This window comes from Malaclemys terrapin, chromosome 2, assembly GCF_027887155.1.
Source record: "Malaclemys terrapin pileata isolate rMalTer1 chromosome 2, rMalTer1.hap1, whole genome shotgun sequence".
Classification (NCBI taxonomy): domain Eukaryota; kingdom Metazoa; phylum Chordata; order Testudines; family Emydidae; genus Malaclemys; species Malaclemys terrapin.
The window spans coordinates 184,400,389-184,421,731 of record NC_071506.1 but is presented as its reverse complement, the minus strand read 5'-3'; the positions used below and the strand labels follow the sequence as shown (position 1 = coordinate 184,421,731).

The 21,343-nt window shown below is 45.9% G+C and overlaps 1 protein-coding gene across 3 annotated transcripts in view; it reads right to left on the bottom strand.

Annotated features, from left to right (window-relative positions):
- Window positions 1-15,017, bottom strand: part of DDC (dopa decarboxylase) — a 117,682-nt gene extending 102,665 nt beyond the window's left edge. For 2 of the 3 annotated variants that reach the window (XM_054019881.1, XM_054019880.1), the window contains exon 1: window positions 14,863-15,017. The gene's annotated coding sequence lies outside the window, so the exon portion shown is untranslated. Of the gene's footprint in view, window positions 1-4,574; window positions 4,648-14,862 lie in introns of those variants that run through there. The other variant, XM_054019882.1, reaches the window with a different exon arrangement.
- Between the last annotated feature and the right edge of the window lie 6,326 nt (window positions 15,018-21,343).

The following is a 21,343-nucleotide window of genomic DNA, read 5'->3' as shown; positions in this document are numbered from 1 at the left end:
ACCAAGGAAAGCTTTTCAAAGGCCCAAACAGCAGTTAAGGCATTGACTTTTAATGGGAGTTCAGTGTTTTATGTTACAAACGGTATCTGTATATCTATAAACAGTTAATCAACAAGGTGCCAGGAGGTGGTGCTCAAGAATATGTAATATAGTTCCTGGTTTTGTAGGATCATAAAAACTTCCTGTTGTGTCAGGGTCTGCTCTAACTTTTTTGCCGCCCCAGGCAAAAAAGAAGAACGCCGCCCCGCCATACCCCCCCCGCGAGCGACGCACAGCCGAACCCGCCCCAACCAGTGCCACCGAAATCCCCGCCCCCCCCCAGCACCACGCCGCCCGAAGCCCCCGCCCCCTCCGCCTCCGAGCGATGCGCCATGCCAAGCCCCGCCCCCCCAGCGCTGCACCAAGCCTCCGCCCCTCTGAGCGCCGTGCTGCCCGAAGCCCCACCCTCCAAGTGCCGCACAAGCCCCTGCCCCCCCCAGCGCCGCGCCGCCCGAAGCCCTGCCCCTCCAAGCGCCGCACCACCTGAAGCCCCCGCCCCCGAGTGCTGCACCCCCGCCCCTCTCCAAGCGACACGCCGTGCCAAGCCCCTGCTCCCCCTCCGAGTGCCGCGCCAAGCCTCTGCCCCCCCCAGCACCACACCGCCTGAAGCCCCACCCCCCTCCGAGTGCTGCGCCGCCTGAAGCCGCTGCCCCCCTCTGAGTGCTGCGCCGCCTGAAGCCGCTGCCCCCCTCCGAGTGCTGCGCCGCCTGAAGCCCCTGCCCCCCCTCCGAGCGCCACACCCCCTCCCCCCTCCGAGCGACGCGCCAAGCCCCGCCCCTCCGAGCGCCCCACCGCCGAACCAAAATAAATAAATAAATAAATAAATAGAAATCCTAGCGCCGCCCCGCTCCAAGGTGCCGCCCCAAGCACATGCTTGGTTGGCTGGGGCCTGGAGCTGGCCCTGAGTTGTGCACTGCAAATGGCTTCTTTTGTGCAGTGCACTGCAAATGGCTTAGGTGTAAAGAGCTGCACAAAGTAACTCCTATTTGTGCCTTTGAAAATTTCCTCCCCAAATTCTGAGATTCTTTGTGTGAATTATTACAAACAGATAATTACCAGAAAACATGGGATTCGTATATAAAAAGTTTAGTACTAAACGAGGATAATTGTTTTTTTTTTAAAGACGCACAATACAATGGAGAGTGACCAAGCGTGGTGGTCTTTAAATGTCATTAATGTTGCTCAAATAGAACCTCTTGTCAAAGAACATGTTTTAACAAGAACTAAAACGTTTTTTCCACTGTGTAAGGAGCCATGGGAAGGGTAGACACGTTATTAGCAAATGATTGCTTTAATGTTTAATCCAAAAGTCATTTAAGCTCAAACTGCTGTGGGATAATTATTGGTCTGAATAGTACGTTCCTCCTCACAACACTGAATGATAGTGGTGGAACTGAAAAAGAAATACAAGAAAGGAAGAACTGGCTAACAGTTTTCTCAGATTTTCTACCCTCTGATCAGTCTTTTTAAAAAAAAAAAAAAAAAAAAAGATACAATCACAATCAACCACAATCATTTTTTACATTTATCAAATTACATGTAGCTTTTTGGGATAGAAATTAATTTTCCTATCATTGCTGATTTAAGGCCCACTGAGGTCTGAATAATAAATCGCTACACATAACACTGAACATCCGTGGTGTATAGAGCTCTGGATCAGTCCTTAAATCAGTCAGTGGGCCAGAGTACTTGAGATACTATAGTGGATGGATCTCTAACTCAGCGCGTGTTCTTTTATTGCTCCTTGTTAGTTTTAGAAACTTGTTTTCAGGAAGAGAGAAGGTTAGGGTGTAGCTGATCCTTTCGTCTTTCATAAAGCGCCCCCAAAACCAACAGGAATTGATTGATCCATTAATCATTTTAGTGTTTTTTGACTGAGATCTATTGAGATGCCTCAGAGAGAGCCACCCAGGCACTCTTGGGCAAGGAAGTGAAACTGACAGCCTGGTTGCGGACTTCACAATGGATGAGGAAGGGTGGCATCACTTTCTAGTGACATTACTGCTGTCATGTTCCCTAACAGCAATCGGAGCGGTTGCAGGGCACTTGTGAAGCTAGCAACAGGCAGAGATTGGACTTGAGAAAAGCTGGAATGGTGGTTTCTGGCAGAAGTTCAACAAGTCAACATACATGTTTACATACCCATCTGAATACATGCTGTACAGCCCTATTTCATATCTCCAGCAAACTTGACAAGAGAGATATTGCTAAATAATTAAATGAAGTCTTTGTCTTGGTGATTGCAAAGGAAGACGGCTGTGAGACCAGATGCCAACATTAAATATAAATTTCCTAGGAGGAAAAGAATACTGAAGGAAAAAAAGATCATGCCAGAAGAAGCGATCAAGACACTAAACAATAGGAAGAATGGCAAAAATCATGTGCTGTATCCAGTAGAAAACCATTCTGGAAAAAGAGGATCTATGCTCTCATGGATTAGAGGCTATGACCAAGATGTTTAAAAGTGACTAGTTACTTTTGAAAATGTTGTCTAGATTCAATATTAATAGTGGCGAAGTGTTAGAAAATGGGAGACTGGTAAACTTGAGAGAGAGAGAGAGAGAGAGAGAGTGTGTGTGTGTTTGTGTGTGTGTATATATATATATTAATTCAGGATAAACGACAGAACTCCCAAAACGACTCTATTAAGAATAGTCACTATTAATTCACAGGAAAGACCACCAACTAGTGATGTGCTGGAGTGGGGTTGTGTGAGCCCCTTGTTAAAATTCAACCACCAGATTGAAGGAAGGGTTATGGCAATTTCCTGCTTCTGATTGTGAGGGAATAGGCCTGGCCAGCCTCCCTTATATTGCTTGAGATGCCGGTGAAAGCTCACAATGCAGGCCTTTGCAGGCCACAGGCCTGAACTAAACTAAGCAACACAGTCTTCTGCCAAGTTCGATCAGGGGTTATGGTCAGAGGAGAGAGGGAGAAGAAATGTGGAGACCCCTAGCAAAATAACAGTTTGTGTGTTATTGGCAGCGGAAATATGATAACCGCTTGTAGATGAAATATAATAACTGCTTGTGTGAAGAAATTATTTCTAGCTAAATGTTAACTTCTCCTGTAATTTCAGCTAAATGCAAAACTAGCCAATTAGATGCCTTCTTTGGGCATCCTGTCAACCCCTCCCCGGTACACTGACCATAATGCCCCAGAAGCTACCATGCACTCTTCCGAGAATGTACCCTACCTGGTGCCAAGTTTTGACCGCATCAGGCTTCTCGAGAAGGCCCCCACCCAATACTCGGAAAAATAATGAGGAAGATACTGAGAAAGGGAACAGACCCCAACTCTTTTATTTTCGTAAATGACGTATAATTTGTACTATGGTTGTGGTTTGTAAGAATAAAAGCAGCCTGCGAGCTGTGATCGGGGGTGTAGTTTCTGACTGCAACCCCCAACGTGTTGGTATGTATTGCAATAAACTGGCCTCAGGCTTGAGTCTGTGAACTAAAATCAATGCGTGGGTGGATTTTTCCACGACATGATGGAGTTCATGTTTTGCTTTAGGATATTGCTAGATCAGTAGACAGACATGACTTATCTCTGGGGCTCATCTAAAAGACTATTGAAAAACAAATTTTTTTTTACACATACTTTAGAAAGCACAAGATTGGGTAAAGTGTCAGATAGTTGCAAACCGTTCTCCCAGGGAGAATATTGGCTGACACCTCCCTTCCTCTAGGCGCTGTAAGCAAGCTCTACACTGTTTTCCCATCAATAACTCCATGTATATTTTCAGGAAGACAGTCCATATTTTTAATATAGTCCAGCTACACAGAATCAGCATTATCCCTCTTGTTCTTTCTCCAGAGACTTGTAATCACAAAAGATGATTTTTTTAAAATCAGTGAATGGACATAAGCAGGGATTTGATATTTCTAGGCCTTTTTAAAATAACCTCTGCCCCCATTTTTAAATCAAAGATTGTAATCTTATGTTGGTAAAGTGGTAAATTTTGTCACCTTAGAAGTGTGGCTTTGGAGACAGTCTTGAAAGTCACTCAAAACATTTCTCTTTTGCAACTTCAAATTAGAGTGAGCTTCTTCTTTACACATCAATAAATGGTCTGTGTGACATTTTGCAATTTTGCTGGGTATCCTACTGTATTTTGATCTTTTGTTGACAGCTGGACAGTTTATGTCTGTTTCATAAAAGGCTGCATGAGAAGCTGTCTGAGTAGGTGTCAAATTATTGAAATGCATAAGTGGAGTTCCCACGCTATCCTGAATAGAATTGACACCCACTAGGCCAGATCATACCCCCTGTTTAAAGCAAATGCAAAGAATTGCACAAAGGAAGCCATTTGCTGGGCGCAACAAGTTTTATTGGTCCTAGAAAACTCAGGAGCTCACCTACATACTTTTAAGTAACATCTACTGCCATTTTATCTATTAACTTGTATATATATATATATATATACACACACACACACACACACACAGAGCACTCTCATACCAGCTCCACAGTCTGTGAGAGGAAACACAAATACCTGAACCATTGAAAAAGAAGTATGGTGAAAATCCTACAGATTTCTTTTCTGTAGTCTCTCCGGAATTGACCATTAGGACCTGGGCATCTCTCACTCCTCCAACCTCTGGGGCTTCTCACCACACTCAGTCTATCCAAAAGCAGTTATCAAGATGGACTGTGATCAGGGCTTGGAACTAGTCCTAGAGGTAGATTTTGGAAATTCTGTGAAGGAAAATCCAGTAGGATCCGGATCACATCTATTCAGTAATGTCATCTACTTTGCCATCCATTCCTAACACCTCCATTGCCCCTAGAAATTCCTCCCTAAGGTTCTTGTTCCCTTCAACATCAAATTTGAACTCCTTGCCCTCATGGGCTCTCAGCGATTGGGCTTCAGCCTGACCCCAAACATCTACACTGAAATTTTATAGCTCTGCAGCCCAAGATCTATGAGCCTGAGTCAGCTATCCTTGGCTAGCCTTAGGTCGTTTGTTGGGGTGTAGACGCACCCCAAGGGGCCATTAGGTGGAATGATGGGGGATTTTCATGGGGAATAAATAATACTGTACATTTACAGGCTCAACTACCCAGGGAAATTGACCATGTGCTGAAATAATTTTCATTGATCCCACCAATACAGCTGGAGAGGGCCCAGCTCTACCCTAAATGGTGTAAGAAATACTCTTTTCAAAAACCCATTTGAATAAAACACAACTCCCTCTCCCACAGTTGGATCAGTTAAGTGAGTCCAATCCTTAATGCATCTCTGAAAATGGTTTCAAAGCCTGCTGAGTTTCCCAATGTACATTGGCCTGGAGTCTTCCGCCCCCCCCCCCCCCCCCGATGAGTTTCTAAGCAGCCCACATGCAGTTCGTTACTTAACCCTCATGATCCCTGGTGAGATGGATGTGGGATAGAAAAGGATCTCTTCACCCAGTACTGGCCTGGCAGCAGTTTGATAGGAAGGGAATGAAGAATGATCGTGGATTCAAGGCAGAACGAACAGAAGATGAACAGAGCTGGGCTCAGCCCCAAACCGAGGGTGAACACCTGACCCCTCTGAGATGGGATCTTTAACAACTGCATGTGGCTGGGACAGTCAGTCCAGAAGGTCATTTTTGTTCACAAAAATGTGTAAATGTTTGTTAATGGGGGTTGAGAATGGAGGGGATACGCCTAATGTCCCCATGAAACATAGGTGAGGGGTTCATCCCCTCACATGTCTGCAGGAAAGAGCAAAGACTGGGGAACATCAGCATGTGCAGCCAGGAGAGCTGGGTCAGATAATTGGGCACTCTGATGTATTCCAGCTCTGTCCCCCATCATAGGACATCAAAGCTCTTTGCTAAGGGTAGATGAAGACCAGTATCACTAAAACCATCTAGCAGGTGCTGAAGACAAAGCCATAGAGTGAGGCAACTGCACAGCCAAAACATAACCCAGGAGTCCTGACACACTGGGACACTACTCTAAATGCTAGAACATATGGACAACAGAGAGAGAGATGAGAGCATTGAGGAGGCCGGAGGAACAACGAAGGTGAGAAGAGAGAAAGCTGCACAGACAAGAAGAGAGAAAATTTCCTGAGAGCAGCAGCATGACTGCAAAGTGCCTGGAACCTCTTGGGTTCAAGGGAAAGGCTAAGCCATGTGATTATTGTCTGTCATGGCTATAACTGGGGGAGAAATAAAGTTTCTTGTGAGAGTCTAAGGGCCGTCTCCTGTCCTTTGTTCCACAGCCCTGGGAGTTACCTAGGCTTCCCTGGTGTTTCACTACTACTACAGGCAGCACTAATGTCAGGACTGAGATCCCCACTTTGAACTTTAGGGTACAAATGTAGGGGCCTGCATAAAAACTTCTAAGCTTAATTACCAGCTTAGCTCTGGTTCGGCTGCCACCATTTTCAATGGATTCCCTCCCTGGGAAACCTTGAAAAACCTTCACCAAATCCCTGGTGAAAACAAATCCAACCCCTTGGATTTAAAACAAGGGGAAATTAACCATTCCCCTCCTTCCTCCCACCAACTCCTGGTGAATCAAGATCCAAAACCCCTTTGGATCTAAAACAAGGAAAAAATCAATCAGGTTCTTAAAAAGAAGGTTTTTAATTAAAGAAAAAGGTAAAAATCATCTCTGTAAAATCAGTATGGAAATCAACCTTACAGGGTAATCAAACTTAAAGAGCTCAGAGGACTCCCCTCTAGTCTCAGGTTCAAAGTACAGCAAACAAAGAGAAACACTCTAGTAAAAGGTACATTTACAAGTTGAGAAAACAAAGGAAAACTAACATGCCTTGCCTGGCTATTTACTTACAAGTTTGAAATAGGAGAGGCTTGTTTAGAAAGATGTGGAGAACCTGGATTGATGTCTGGTCCCTCTCATTCCCGGAGAACGAACACACTCCCAAACAAAGAACACAAACAAAAACCTTCCCCCCCCAAGATTTGAAAGTATCTTGTCCCCTTATTGGTCCTTTAGGTCAGATGCCAGCCAGGTTACCTGAGCTTCTTAACCCTTTACAGGGAAAAGGATTTTGGAGTCTCTGGCCAGGAGGGATTTATAGTACTGTACACAGGACAGCTATTACCCTTCCCTTTATAGTTATGACACGCCCCCCAAATCACAGATAGTGTTGGATGTTCGGTTCCACACTGGCTGTGATTTCTTCCTGGAGTTCTGGGAGAAAACAGAGTTAATAAGACACATGTACCTTTAGACATACTACTGATTATATAAAAACTAACAATATGTTTCATTCCAAAAACAATTGTTAACCAGTTAACTCTGGGAAACTTTCCCGGGAGAGTGCATCAGCCACTTTGTTAGAAGCTCCCGAAATGTGTTGTATTTCAAAATCAAAATCTTGGAGAGCTAAACTCCACCGAAGAAGTTTTTTGTTATTTCCCTTGGCGGTATGAAGCCACTGTAGCGCAGCATGGTCTGTTTGTAGTTGGAAACGCCGTCCCCAAACATATGGGCGTAGCTTTTCCAGCGCATACACAATGGCATAGCATTCCTTTTCGCTGATTGACCAATGGCTTTCCCTCTCAGACAGTTTCTTACTGAGAAATACGACAGGATGGAATTCTTGATCCGGTCCTTCCTGCATTAAAACTGCTCCCACGCCTCGCTCGGACGCATCTGTGGTTACTTGGAACGGTTTGTCAAAGTCTGGGGCCCTTAGCACAGGGTCAGACATGAGTGTTGCCTTAAGCTGGTTAAAGGCCTTTTGACACTCATTAGTCCACTGAACTGCATTTGGCTGTTTCTTTCTGGTTAGGTCTGTCAGCGGGGCGGCGATTTGGCTGTAGTGGGGTACAAATCGCCTATAATATCCAGCCAAGCCTAAGAAGGATTGGACCTGTTTCTTAGACTTTGGAACCGGCCACTTTTGGATAGCATCCACTTTGGCCTGTATGGGATTTATAGTTCCTTGACCCACCTGGTGCCCCAGGTAAGTCACTCTGTTTTGGCCTATTTGACACTTTTTAGCCTTAACAGTTAGTCCTGCCTGCTGGATGCGCTCGAAAACTTTTTCCAGGTGCTCCATGTGCTCTGCCCATGAATCAGAAAAAATGGCCACATCATCGAGGTAGGCAACTGCAGATTCTCCCAATCCCGCTAGGAGACCATCTACAAGTCTTTGGAAGGTGGCGGGTGCATTTCGCAACCCGAAAGGGAGTACATTGAATTCATACACCCCTGCCTGGGTGACGAAGGCTGACCTTTCCTTAGCGGGTTCATCTAGTGGTACTTGCCAGTACCCCTTGGTTAAGTCTAAAGTAGAGATGAATTGGGCATGTCCCAATTTCTCCAATAGCTCATCTGTGCGTGGCATTGGATAGTTGTCAGGACGAGTTACAGCATTTAGCTTACGGTAGTCCACGCAAAAGCGTATTTCCCCATCTGGTTTGGGAACTAGAACCACTGGAGATGCCCATGCACTCTTAGAGGGGCGGATTATACCCATCTGTAGCATGTCCTGGATCTCCCTTTGTATAGCAGTTTTGGCATGAGGTGACTCCCGGTAGGGTGGGGTTCTAATAGGGTGAGCATTACCTGTGTCAATGGAGTGGTATGCCCGTTCGGTCCATCCTGGAGTGGCTGAGAAAATTGCTGCAAAGCTTGTGCACAGCTCCTTGATCTGCTGTCGCTGCAGACGTCCAAGGGTCATGGAGAGGTTCACCTCTTCCACGCCACCATCCTTTTTTCCTTCGTAGTAGACACCTTCAGGCCACTCCGCGTCATCTGTTTCCTGGGCTGTAAACTGGCAAACGTTTAATTCTCTGGAATAAAAGGGCTTAAGAGAATTAACATGGTATACTTTAGGCTTTATGTTGGAGGTGGGGGAGGCTATGAGATAGTTAACAGCTCCTAGGCGCTCCTGGACCGTGAATGGTCCTTCCCACGACGCTTCCATTTTATGGGCCTGGAGCGCCTTTAAGACCATGACTTGGTCTCCTTCTTTGAAGGACCGTTCTCTGGAATGTTTATCATACCAGGCCTTTTGCTCTTCCTGAGCATCCTTTAGGTTTTCTTTAGCAAGGGCCAAAGAATGTCGGAGGGTGTTTTGTAGGTTGCTTACAAAGTCTAGAATGTTTGTTCCTGGAGAAGGCGTAAACCCCTCCCATTGCTGCTTCACCAACTGTAATGGCCCCTTAACCTCACGGCCATACACAAGTTCAATTGGTGAAAACCCTAAACTGGGATGTGGTACAGCCCTGTAGGCAAAAAGCAACTGCTGCAACACGAGGTCCCAATCATTGGAGTGTTCATTTACAAATTTACGTATCATGGCCCCCAAAGTTCCATTAAACCTCTCCACCAGGCCATTGGTTTCATGGTGGTAAGGGGTGGCAACCAAGTGATTCACCCCATGAGCTTCCCACAGGTTTTCCATGGTTCCTGCCAGGAAGTTAGTTCCCGAATCTGTAAGGATGTCGGAGGGCCAACCTACCCTGGCAAAAATGTCTGTTAATGCCTGGCACACACTTTTAGCCCTGGTGTTGCTTAAGGGTACTGCTTCTGGCCATCGGGTAGCAAAATCCATGAAAGTCAGTACGTACTGCTTTCCTCTGGGTGTCTTCTTTGGGAAAGGACCCAGAATATCCACAGCTACGCGCTGAAATGGGACCTCAATTATGGGTAGTGGCTGGAGAGGGGCTTTAACCTGGTCTTGGGGCTTTCCCACTCGTTGGCACACCTCACAAGACCGGACATAATTAGCAACGTCCTTGCCCATTCCCTCCCAGTGGAAGGACTTCCCCAACCGGTCTTTGGTTCTGTTCACCCCAGAATGGCCACTGGGATGATCATGGGCTAAGCTCAAGAGCTTTACCCGATACTTAGTGGGAACTACCAACTGCCTTTGAGGATGCCAGTCTTCCTGGTGCCCACCAGAAAGAGTCTCCTTGTATAAAAGTCCTTGTTCTACAACAAACCGGGATCGGTTAGAAGAGCTGAGAGGCGGTGGGGTGCTCCGCGCCGCCACCCAAGCTTTCTGAAGGCTGTCATCTGCTTCCTGCTCGGCCTGGAACTGTTCCCTTGATGCTGGAGACATCAGTTCCTCCTTGGACTGTGGACTGGGGCTTGGTCCCTCTGGAAGCGATGCAGGTGCTGGGGCTGTTTCCATTGACTGTGAACCGCTGTCCGCTGGTGCACTATGTGGTAACTCAGGCTCTGGCTGAGCCTCTTGGGTAGGGTTATCTGCTGCTTCTGCCAGTTCAGGCTCGCTGGTGCCCTCTGGCGTTGGAGTTGTAGACGGGTTTGCAAGGGCTGGACTCAGGGCTGGCAATGGTTCTGGTGCTGGTTGCGTTGCCAGTTCCGGTTCTGGGACTGGCTTTGGCTGGGTCTTTGGGATTGGATCCACTACGGCTGTTGCAGTCGTTGGCAGAGGATCCAGTTCCACCACCTTTGTCTGGGTCTCCGGTAACACAGACGGGGCCCTGGTGGACGGCTCAGGAACAGGGATGGGGGTGAAAGCTTGCTTAGCCTGGCTGCGGGTGACTATTCCCACCCTCTTGGCTACCTTCACATGGTTGGCCAAATCTTCCCCCAGCAGCATGGGAATGGGATAATTGTCATAGACTGCAAAAGTCCACATTCCTGACCAGCCCTTGTACTGGACATGCAACGTGGCTGTAGGCAAGGTTACAGATTGTGACACGAAGGGTTGAATTGTCACTGTAGCCTCTGGGTTGATGAGTTTGGGGTCCACTAGGGATTGGTGGATAGTTGACACTTGAGCCCCAGTGTCCCTCCAAGCGGTAACCTTCCTTCCGCCCACTCTCAAGGTTTCCCTTCGCTCCGAGGGTATGAGAGAGGCATCTGGGTTTGGGGATCTTTGGTGTGATTGGGGTGTAATGAACTGTAATCGGTTGGGGTTCTTGGGGCAGTGAGCCTTTATATGTCCCAGTCCATTACATTTAAAACATCGCCCTGCTAAGGTATCACCGGGACGATGTTGGTTGGTGGAGACTGGTGTGGTGGGGTGAGAAGGCGTCTGGGGTTTCCCTTGGGATGTGGGTGGGGCCTTGGGTTGTCCCCGGTGGTAAGGTTTTGTTTCGGCTTGCCCCTTCTGATATTCGCTCCAACTGCTACTAGTTTTTTTCTTTTCTGCCACCTCCACCCATTGGGCTCCAATCTCCCCCGCCTCAGTTACAGTTTTGGGCTTCCTATCTAGGATGTACCTTTCTATTTCCTCAGGAACACCCTCTAAAAACTGCTCCATTTTTACTAGGGAAAGCAGATCTTCCAGAGATTTAACATTTGCTCCTGATACCCAGGCATCACAATTTTTGTCAATGTGGTAAGCATGACGGGTAAATGACACATCCGGTTTCCACTTTAGGGCTCTGAACCGCCGACGGGCATGCTCGGGTGTTAGCCCCATTCTGAGTCTGGCCTTGTTTTTAAAAAGTTCATAACTGTTCATGTGTTCCTTAGGCATTTCAGCCGCCACCTCTGCTAAGGGTCCACTGAGCTGCGGCCTCAGCTCTACCATGTACTGGTCTGCAGTGATGCTGTATCCAAGGCAGGCCCTTTCAAAATTTTCTAAGAAGGCCTCAGTATCATCGCCTGCCTTGTAGGTGGGGAATCTTCTGGGATGGGAAGTGGTACCTGGAGGGGGGTTGTTAGCATTGGCTGGTGCATCCTGCTTAGCCTTTGCTACTTCCAGTTCATGCTTCCTTTCTTTTTCTCTCTCCTCCATCTCTTTTTCTTTCAGCTCCATCTCTCTCTTGTGGGCCTCCTCTTTGGCTTTTTCTTCTCTTTCTCTCTGCTCTGTCTCGAGTTTTGTTAATTGAAGCAGTCTCTGATGTTTTCTTTCATTTTCTTCTGCTTCTAGTTTGGCCAGTTCTATTTTGTTAGCTACTTCTTTGGTAGTCATTTTCCTGTTTTCTTGTGCTGGGTAACCCCCTTTGCAGTTGACAAACTGGGAAGCTCTCAGCTCTGGCTGCTGCAGAGTTAACAGTAACTTTCTAACTAGCTACTCCCGAGGATGTAAAAAGAAAAAAAAAAAACAATTCAGCTTGTAAATACCTTTTACCAGTCATTTGCTAATTGAACCCTTCTCTTAACAAAGGACCTGTAAAAAAAACTTAACACCTCTGCCTTCAGGCAAGGAGAGATAAGATATGCATCTATCTACTTCCAGCTCGGCTTTCCAAGCAGCTAGAAGGAAAAAAAAATCTCACTGGCTTTTGGGTTTAAAATGATCCCACCGCTATTCACCATGTCAGGACTGAGATCCCCACTTTGAACTTTAGGGTACAAATGTAGGGGCCTGCATAAAAACTTCTAAGCTTAATTACCAGCTTAGCTCTGGTTCGGCTGCCACCATTTTCAATGGATTCCCTCCCTGGGAAACCTTGAAAAACCTTCACCAAATCCCTGGTGAAAACAAATCCAACCCCTTGGATTTAAAACAAGGGGAAATTAACCATTCCCCTCCTTCCTCCCACCAACTCCTGGTGAATCAAGATCCAAAACCCCTTTGGATCTAAAACAAGGAAAAAATCAATCAGGTTCTTAAAAAGAAGGTTTTTAATTAAAGAAAAAGGTAAAAATCATCTCTGTAAAATCAGTATGGAAATCAACCTTACAGGGTAATCAAACTTAAAGAGCTCAGAGGACTCCCCTCTAGTCTCAGGTTCAAAGTACAGCAAACAAAGAGAAACACTCTAGTAAAAGGTACATTTACAAGTTGAGAAAACAAAGGAAAACTAACATGCCTTGCCTGGCTATTTACTTACAAGTTTGAAATAGGAGAGGCTTGTTTAGAAAGATGTGGAGAACCTGGATTGATGTCTGGTCCCTCTCATTCCCGGAGAACGAACACACTCCCAAACAAAGAACACAAACAAAAACCTTCCCCCCCCAAGATTTGAAAGTATCTTGTCCCCTTATTGGTCCTTTAGGTCAGATGCCAGCCAGGTTACCTGAGCTTCTTAACCCTTTACAGGGAAAAGGATTTTGGAGTCTCTGGCCAGGAGGGATTTATAGTACTGTACACAGGACAGCTATTACCCTTCCCTTTATAGTTATGACAACTAAAGACTTCCACCTCTGTCACGGTGCCATGTGCAATTATTCAGATCTTGGAGAAGGAATGGTGGCAAAATGAGTTACATGGGAGATGGCTAAAGTTAGCTTAAATAAGGTGTTTTATACACAGCACTACCTACTGAATTGTATAATACAGTTTATCATTCCATTACAATAAGTATCTCCTCTTTATTGAAAAGTGATGCAAATTATTCATTTAGCTCCGCAACAAGGGTCTCATATTCCTTAATTGCTCCCTTCCTCCTTTGTGGTTCAGTGGACCCACAGAGTACCTTGCAGACTTCCTGCTTCAGCTATGTGTTAAGTACTTCTTGTTATTATGTTATACTGTTAGCTTTTTGCCTTTCAATTCCTCTTAGCTTTAGGCATAATTTCCTTTGTACATATCACCTGCTGTAGTTTATGCTACATTTTATTGGCTTTACTAGGGTTGTATTTTCTTTTCTCAAGAATATCTGTTTGGCTCAAAATACCTCTCCATTCAGCCATCCTGAGTTATTCTTGCCTCTCTGCTTCCCTATTGTTTAGAGCAATGCATGCATGGAATGTACACAAACTTGGTACTCTACCACATGGAAATTAATTTTGAACACCTGTTTTATAACCTGCGCACACATATGAGGCAGACGGGAAAACTCAGCGACACCTGCCTATGAGGATCAGTTTTGAGGACTTCTGGAAGTTAGTTAGGTGCTCACATGTGGATTTAGGGTAAAATTTTCAAAAGCCTTTAAATCACTTGGAAGCCAAAGTCTCACAGGCTCCTCAGAAGCCTGTGCATTTTGAAAACGTCTCATTGTGAAGCTACAGGGGAGGGTTAGGTTTGACAATTTCCTGTCTACCTACCGGGATTCCCTACTGTAAAATGTAAAATGTTCCTTACTGGGAATCCCGGTAAGTAGACAGGAAATTGTCAAACCTAACCCTCCCCTGTAGCTTCACAATGAGATTCAGCCATGGGAAAACTAGTTTTGTTGAAGATCCAGCAAACCATGCGAACAGGAGCAAAGAAAAAAAAATGGAGCACCCTTTCTTACCAAAATTGAAAAGGTTCACAAAGCTCCTCTCTTCACCAACTGAAATTCAGTTCCCAGCAAACTCAGGTATTGTTCTCCCTCATTTTACCCACCTAAAGCAGTTTGATTTGAGTGCTGCCTGAAGCCTGCCAGCTACCCCACCCCACCCCCCGCCAAGTGCGACTGAGTGGAAGATGAGCATTGCTTTTTCACTCAACACTAGCTACAGGGGGCCCTAACCAAAATGAAATAAAGTAGTCATCTCTACTGCTTGACACAGGATTTCAGTCCTTTGCTTCCTGACTGGACAGACTGGCTGCAACTATAAACCAGATTTTCCAGGATTTTACCGTAACTCCTGCATCTGAGCCATTAATTTATTCCTAGACAGAGGCAGATATTGTAGCTCTGAAGGGGATATTTCCCTATCAGAGCCCAGCCTGTCAGCTCAGGACACTCAGGAAGGTTCCCCATATGTTTTACAAGCCTGCTACAAATGCTTTCTACTATATCAAACTTTACAAATAGTGCTTTCAAGTTAGTTACTTAAAATATTATTCTACACCCATGAGAACTTCAAAGTTTGATTAATGAAATATTATTTAAACCTACAGTTATATTAATTTTAAACCATTATTTTCCAATATACCCACTGAGTTAATGTTTAATATGCAACTTTATATGGCTGGGCTACCAGGCTAAGGTACAGAGGTAGCTCTCCACGTTCTAAGATAAGTGCATTAATGCATTCATTTGTCCTTACTTGTTTGCAGATTTCAGTTCTTTTTCAGGTGTTTTGGGGAATGGCTAATTTCCTTAGTTGTTTTACTCTGTTTCCAGGAGCATATGACAGAAACGAGGAACCGAGGAACTCTAGTTTCAAGGAATTCCCAGGCCTTTTCAGCAACCCTGAAGACATCCGGCGCCCTCTTCTTCTTGCCAGCATGTTCAGCGTGTGCACTTTTTTTCAGTTAATCATTAAACTCCTGTAGTCCCAAATTCACTAGTTTTATTGGTCCTTCTCCTTTTGTGGAGGGGAAAAAAAAAGTCCCTTGAACTAATTGGAGGCTATGCACTGATTTAGGGATGTGAGGGATTACCCAGATTTTTGTTTTATTTATTCATCAGACACCAAGTAGCAATGACAAATGGAATAAGATGAACCAATAGCCTGACCAGATCCTTTCCCTGCCCAGTGCTTCACCCCTAGAGATACAGGGCAACATTTTCAAGCATCTGTGTGATTTAGGAGCCTAAGTCCTATTTTCAAAGCTGACTTGGTGTAACACTGTGGTTTGTCCATTTAAGGGCCAGAGTTCTGGGTGTAGCCAACCTGTCTATTAATCAGGTGCAGCTAAGGAGGGACCAGGGAAGAGCTGGGCTGTCAGTAAGGAAGGAAGAGCAGGAGCAGTAGGGAGGGGACTAGGGTGACCAGATGTCCTGATTTTATAGGGACAGTACCGATATTTGGGGCTGTGTCTTACATAGGTGCCTATTACCCCCTCCCCCATCCCGATTTTTCACAGTTGCTGTCTGGTCACCCTAGAGGTGAAGCAGTGGGAAGCTCCTGGGGAAAAGGAGATCCTGGAAGAAAGCACTTTGCTAAAAGAGCAAGGAAAATTCTTGCAGCAGGTCCTGAAGCAGGAAGGACAGAGGGGAAAGGTAAAATCTCCAGGACGCTGTAGCTCCAGGACTGGTGAACTGAGTTTGTGGGGTGCTTTGCCTATGCCTAGAAACTAAAACTGTGCCTTGAAAGAGACCCTGGATGTGGTGGGAGCTGGGAGGTCTTGCACATGCTGGGGACAGGCTAGCACCTTACATTTGGGCACATTGGATAGGTCAACACTGCAATTAAAAACCCGTGGCTAGCCCATCCCCCAGCTAAGTCAGACTCACATAGCTTGGGCTAAGGGGTAGTTTAATTGAGGTGTAGACATTTGGGCTTGGGCTGGAGGCCAGGGTTTAGGACACTGCAACGTGGAAGGATCCCAGAGCTCAGGCTGCAGCCAAAGCCGAAATCATAAAATCATAAGACTGGAAGGGACCTCGAGAGGTCAATGTCTACAGCACAATTAAACATCCCTTTAGCCCGAGCCATAGGCACGGACTTCTACTGGCACCGGTGGGTGCTCGCCTCCCCTCTGCATCCAGCCCTGCCCCGACTCCACCTCTGTCCTGCCCCCATTCCAACCCCTTCCCCAAAGTCCCCGTCTCAACTCCGCCCCCTCCCTGTCCCTATTCCTACTCCTTCCCCAAATCCCCGCCCCCGCCCCACCTCCTCCAGAGCGTGCCGCATTCCTGCTCCTCCCTCCTCCCTTCTGGAGCTTGCTATAGCTGTTTGGTGTTGGCAAACGGTGGGAGGTAGGTGGAGAAGCGGGGATGCTGCGTGCTTAGGGGAGGAAGCGGAGGAGGAGGTGAGGTGGGGCAGGGCGTGTAGCTTGGCTACCTGAGGGTGCAGAGCACCCACTAATTTTTCCCCGTGGGTGCTCCAGCCCCGGAGCACCCACGGAGTCAGTGCCTATGGCCTGAGCCCCATTAGCCTGAGTCAGATGGCATGAGCCAACCGTGGATGTCTTGCAGAGTAGATATACCCCTAGACACCTATGAGCCATTGGCTTTCAGTGCAACCTTTGTGACTTCTGCACTTTTGAAAATTTTAACCATAATCTATTCCACCTTTTGTTTCATTTCTCTCTGGCCCCAAGATTAAATAGCATAAATTGGTCTAGACTACCAAAGCTGTCTAAGTGCTTGCTCATCTAGGATTATTTTGCAGATAGGATTCTGCAGCTTGTAGATGGTCATGCTTTGCTAGAATGCTCCTCAAACATCATGATTCAAAGACACACTCAAGCAGCACTAAATATAGACTCCCCCAAATCCTTCACAGAGATAGGCCAGTGCCAGAAAATTCAGTTCCCAATCACTTCCAGGCTGTCAGAATCTAGAAGTTTTAAGTCCATCTCTAATGCCTAATAAAATATTTTGTAGTAAAAAGAGCTACATTATTAGGAACACTGATTACTGCATAATGAGGGAAAATTTGCCTGTGCAGTTGATAGAGGCACTTCAGAAAATCATTGCTGTTACCTCCCCCACCCCGCCCACACACACACCTGTTATTTAAAACCACAAACATTTAAGAGGGAGGCAGGGCATGGCTTAGTGGATAGGACACTGGATTGGAACTCAAGAGAACTAGGATGTATTACTCGCTCTGCTATTGCCTTTGGGCAAATTACTGTGCCTCGGTTATCCCATCTGCAAAGCAGGGATAATGATACTTACCTCCTTTGTGAAAAACGTGGAGCTCCAGGGATAAAAAGTTTTCCATGCGAGCTAATAAAGAACCATTAGGAAATACCGTAGAGTCTATCAATCTACGAACCACCATGATAGCTGTGATTTTATGGTACAATGCAGATGACAAAAGCCCCAGGATGAGGCATATGTGAGCAAGGTATAAAGCATTGTCAGGGGAATCTGGCTACGGAACAAGCTTCCAGAGGGGATCAGGAAATCCAGTCTTAGCGTCGTTAGGAAATGTTGCAAAGCCTTTCTGTTTGAAAAACCCTTTCTGCTATAGGAATGGCATTACATTGATGCCTCCTCTTACCCCAAACTCTTACCAACTTAAAAAAAAAAATGAAATGAATTAAAATCAAAAGACCCCCCCCTCCCCATTCCAAGCAGTTTTTACCCACCAAAAGGGAGTGAACGGGGAGATTTTGGCAAACCAGTAAAGTGCCTGAAACCACTAGTGCTTATTGCTAACAATAGCCAAGTTAGCAGGCTGTATGGAATCACTGTTGCTTATTGCCAGAAGTAGCCAAGTCAGCAGGCCGTAAATTGGCCATGCAGCAGCCTTAGCTTAACTAAAGCAGAAGGGGAGGGTGTTTTGGGTGCCACAGAAAGGGCAGCTTGATCCCGCGTCCTTCTTGCTAAGAATGTTGAAATTGCTGATACATGTATTTTAGAAAAACAGGAAGCTTGTCTATATGTGCCCTCGGGAATGTGTCTGCCAGGGTCCCAAGGCATGGACACTCTGGAAAAGAACATATCTGGTTAATTAATGACCATAAGGAAACCTCTTGCTTGACCTTTAAAAACTGCTTGCTTAGCAAGTTTTCTTTAAGTGATATGTCATTGCATTACTAATGTATAAATAAGGGGAAAAAGTTGGACTCTTCGTGAAGGTTTCTTCAGGGACGCTCTCTCTGGACGCATCTTGGGTTCCCCACCGGCAGACAGAAGTTTGGCCAATGGAAGCCTGTCGCTGTGCCACACTCAGCTTCAGTAATTATTGAGGATGATGGGGGTGTTTTACTAACCTGTTCCGGACATCTGTAAGTGCTTGAGACTAAGTAAAGTTTAGCTTTGAGTGAAAGCACTCGTGTTGCCCTGTTTGTGCCAGCCATCTATCGGTTGGACGGCCGTGTCTCCCTCGATTTATTTCCTGACACCACCTCGCACAGAGTAAAAGTTACCAAGAGCTTTGGGTTGAAAGAACCCCAGGTAACAGGAGAAGTGCAGAGACCCCCTGAAAGTCTACTGGGAACTTCACTATAGAGTTTATGTGAAAGGTGCTTAGATAGTGTGGTGATGGGAAACAGAAAGGACAAAGACAGACAGAATCTTAGTAACTCGTGGACAAGATTTGTGCTTTCATTCTCCCTGTCCACCTTCCTCTCTACTCCTCGTCTTCCCTTCCCCCCAAAATAACAGCAGTGGAGGAGCAGGCAATTGGGGTTATGACTTCTCCCATTTCTTGTGAGTTCTTGCCTCTGCCTTTGGTTTCAGTACCAGAAACAAATGAAAGTGGTGCAAATACACATTTCCATGACCTGTGCGCTGAAGGAGGGCAGGCAGCACTTGCTTGCAGAAAAGTAAGTTCACTTGTATTTGTTTAAACTAACATTTCACAGGAGACAGTGGTTATTTTTTGTATAGCACAGCCACACTCCAAACCAGAGATTTGGTCTTGTTCAAATTCTTCTGAAAAATAAACATGCACAGAGCCAAATTCTGGTCCCACTGAAGTCCTTGTCAAAGCTCCCATTGGATTTGGCCTATACACAGAGACTAACAGTTATTGCATCTCATTGCTGGAGAAAAGTGTAGATCTCTAGATCCATATAATTGTAGTACCGTATTCAACATTAAACACTTCATCTTGCTTAGTGTGCAGCACTATGAGCGCCCTCTGTTGGTCAAACTGTAGAACAGTTTTTGCTGCAGAACAAGTAGTAACACAGCATCTGAAATCCAACATCTTGCTTTCTATTCTTTGTTAGAGGAGTTATAGCCTCTACCTGGGCTCCTTAAATATAGGTCTTTCAAAATTCAGTTTCACCTCATTCAAATAAGTTTTATGAACAAATCCCAGGCTCATTTTGAACTAAATCCTACTAATATTTCAAGATGTATACTGTTTCTTTGAATAGATTACTTTTTCTAACTTGTCAAATAAGTTAAGGGGCAGGGGAAGCCTCTATTAGGAGCTAGCAAACTTGGATTTAACATGAGAAAGCATTATAATCGTTTTGCATTTTTGCTGAGTTTTAATTACTTACCCCAGAAAGCTTATGTTCTACAAGGACTGGCAGCATGGAAAATGAGATACATTGGGCTATCCAGATGTGGAGATGTCTTTGCTGTTTCTTTGCACCAAATGATTCCAAACAACTCTGTTCTTGTGGGCATCCCAAGATAAATGGGTTTTTATGGGGAATTTGATATATTTTGAAGGAAACTACTTGATGGTCCCTGTCATTTGTTAGTTATTTCCCCAGGACAATTCTTTCATTAAACTGAAGGTCTGGGAACTGCCAGCTCCCTAGGATTGCACGTGAACTCTGGAGAATGTTAGTTTAATAAGGCCAGCATCCCCACCAGCCCTCCTCCACTCGTAGCCCAGTATAGAAGTACCTCCCCCTCCCCACCATCTTTCCTTTTCATTCAGGTGGGAAAAGGTACCACAGTTTTTACCGGGTGATGCTTTTTCCCCAGCTTCCAGACACTGGCAAGAAAGCCACAGTTCATAGCGCCCCCCAACGAATGAATCCAAGGCTGTTCTCCAAGGACACTGCAAGCATCTTGGTCCTGCTGCCAGCATGCTTCCCCCCAGCACTGCAACTACCATACTCGCCCCAAGGGCTGCTGCTGTTGCTAGAACAATTTACTGTGCAGCTTCACTCTAGGATGGGACTCAAGAAAGGGCCTGGGACTTATTGTTGCTCAATAGCTTCCACAGCAAACAGGCAGGTGCACCTCTGCCCCCAAAACTTCCAACCCAACAAACTCAACTCAGGAATCCAAGAGTCCAGCTAAACTGTTTTGTGGGCCAAATGAGGCCCTCCCTTACACTTGTGAAACCCCATGGTCTCTACTAGGCTTTGCACAGGTGCAACTGATTGAAACAGACAAAACAATTCTGTGGCTGCCAAGCTAACAGGAGGAAAAGGGAGGAACGATTGTGTTGAGCACTGTGGTCAGCAGACAGGACTCCAAGCACAGGGGTCAGGTCTGATTTTTAATAACCATTTTTCACCCTTTAAATCAGCTGGCCAGAAGAGTGAGCTTTGGCTTGTTGGGGGCAGATTTTCTTTTCCCTGGCAGGATACCCATCAGGCTGTTGGTGCTGGAAGGAGCCAGCTTCAGCTATTTCATAATACACACTGGACCCCCTCTACAGGCAGACAGCCTCAGTCATTCACAGGAGAATATTATTCCATTCTATCGATTTCAACCCAGATCCACAAAGAGACTTAAAGCCCTAAATCTCAGCTTTAGGTGTCACTATGATCCACAAAACCCCCACTCAGCTGCTGCCTAAGTTTTTTAGGCTCCTGAACTCATTCAGAGCCTACATTTTCACTGTACAAGTCTGCTACCCCATGACGCCTACGTTTCTGCCTCTGAGCATGAGCACTGCAGCATCAAGCAGGCACTTGGATGCCTATCTCATGCCTAAACCCCAGCGCAATCCTCCAACCAGGGGAAGAGAAGCATTGTCCTGCTCCCACTCAACATTGACATGCTGAAGTCCTTTTGTGGATCTGGGCCTTCCTCCCAGCTGATTCTCCCCCCCCGCCCACCTCTTCCCCTGCCTAGTTGAGATTCTACCCTCCCACCTCCTTCCCCCCCATCCATCCCCTTCTCTCCTCCCTGTCCTGGTGAGAGATCAATCAAATGCATTCTTCCTTTCCATAGACACTGGCTAGCAATGTTCCATTAACACTAAG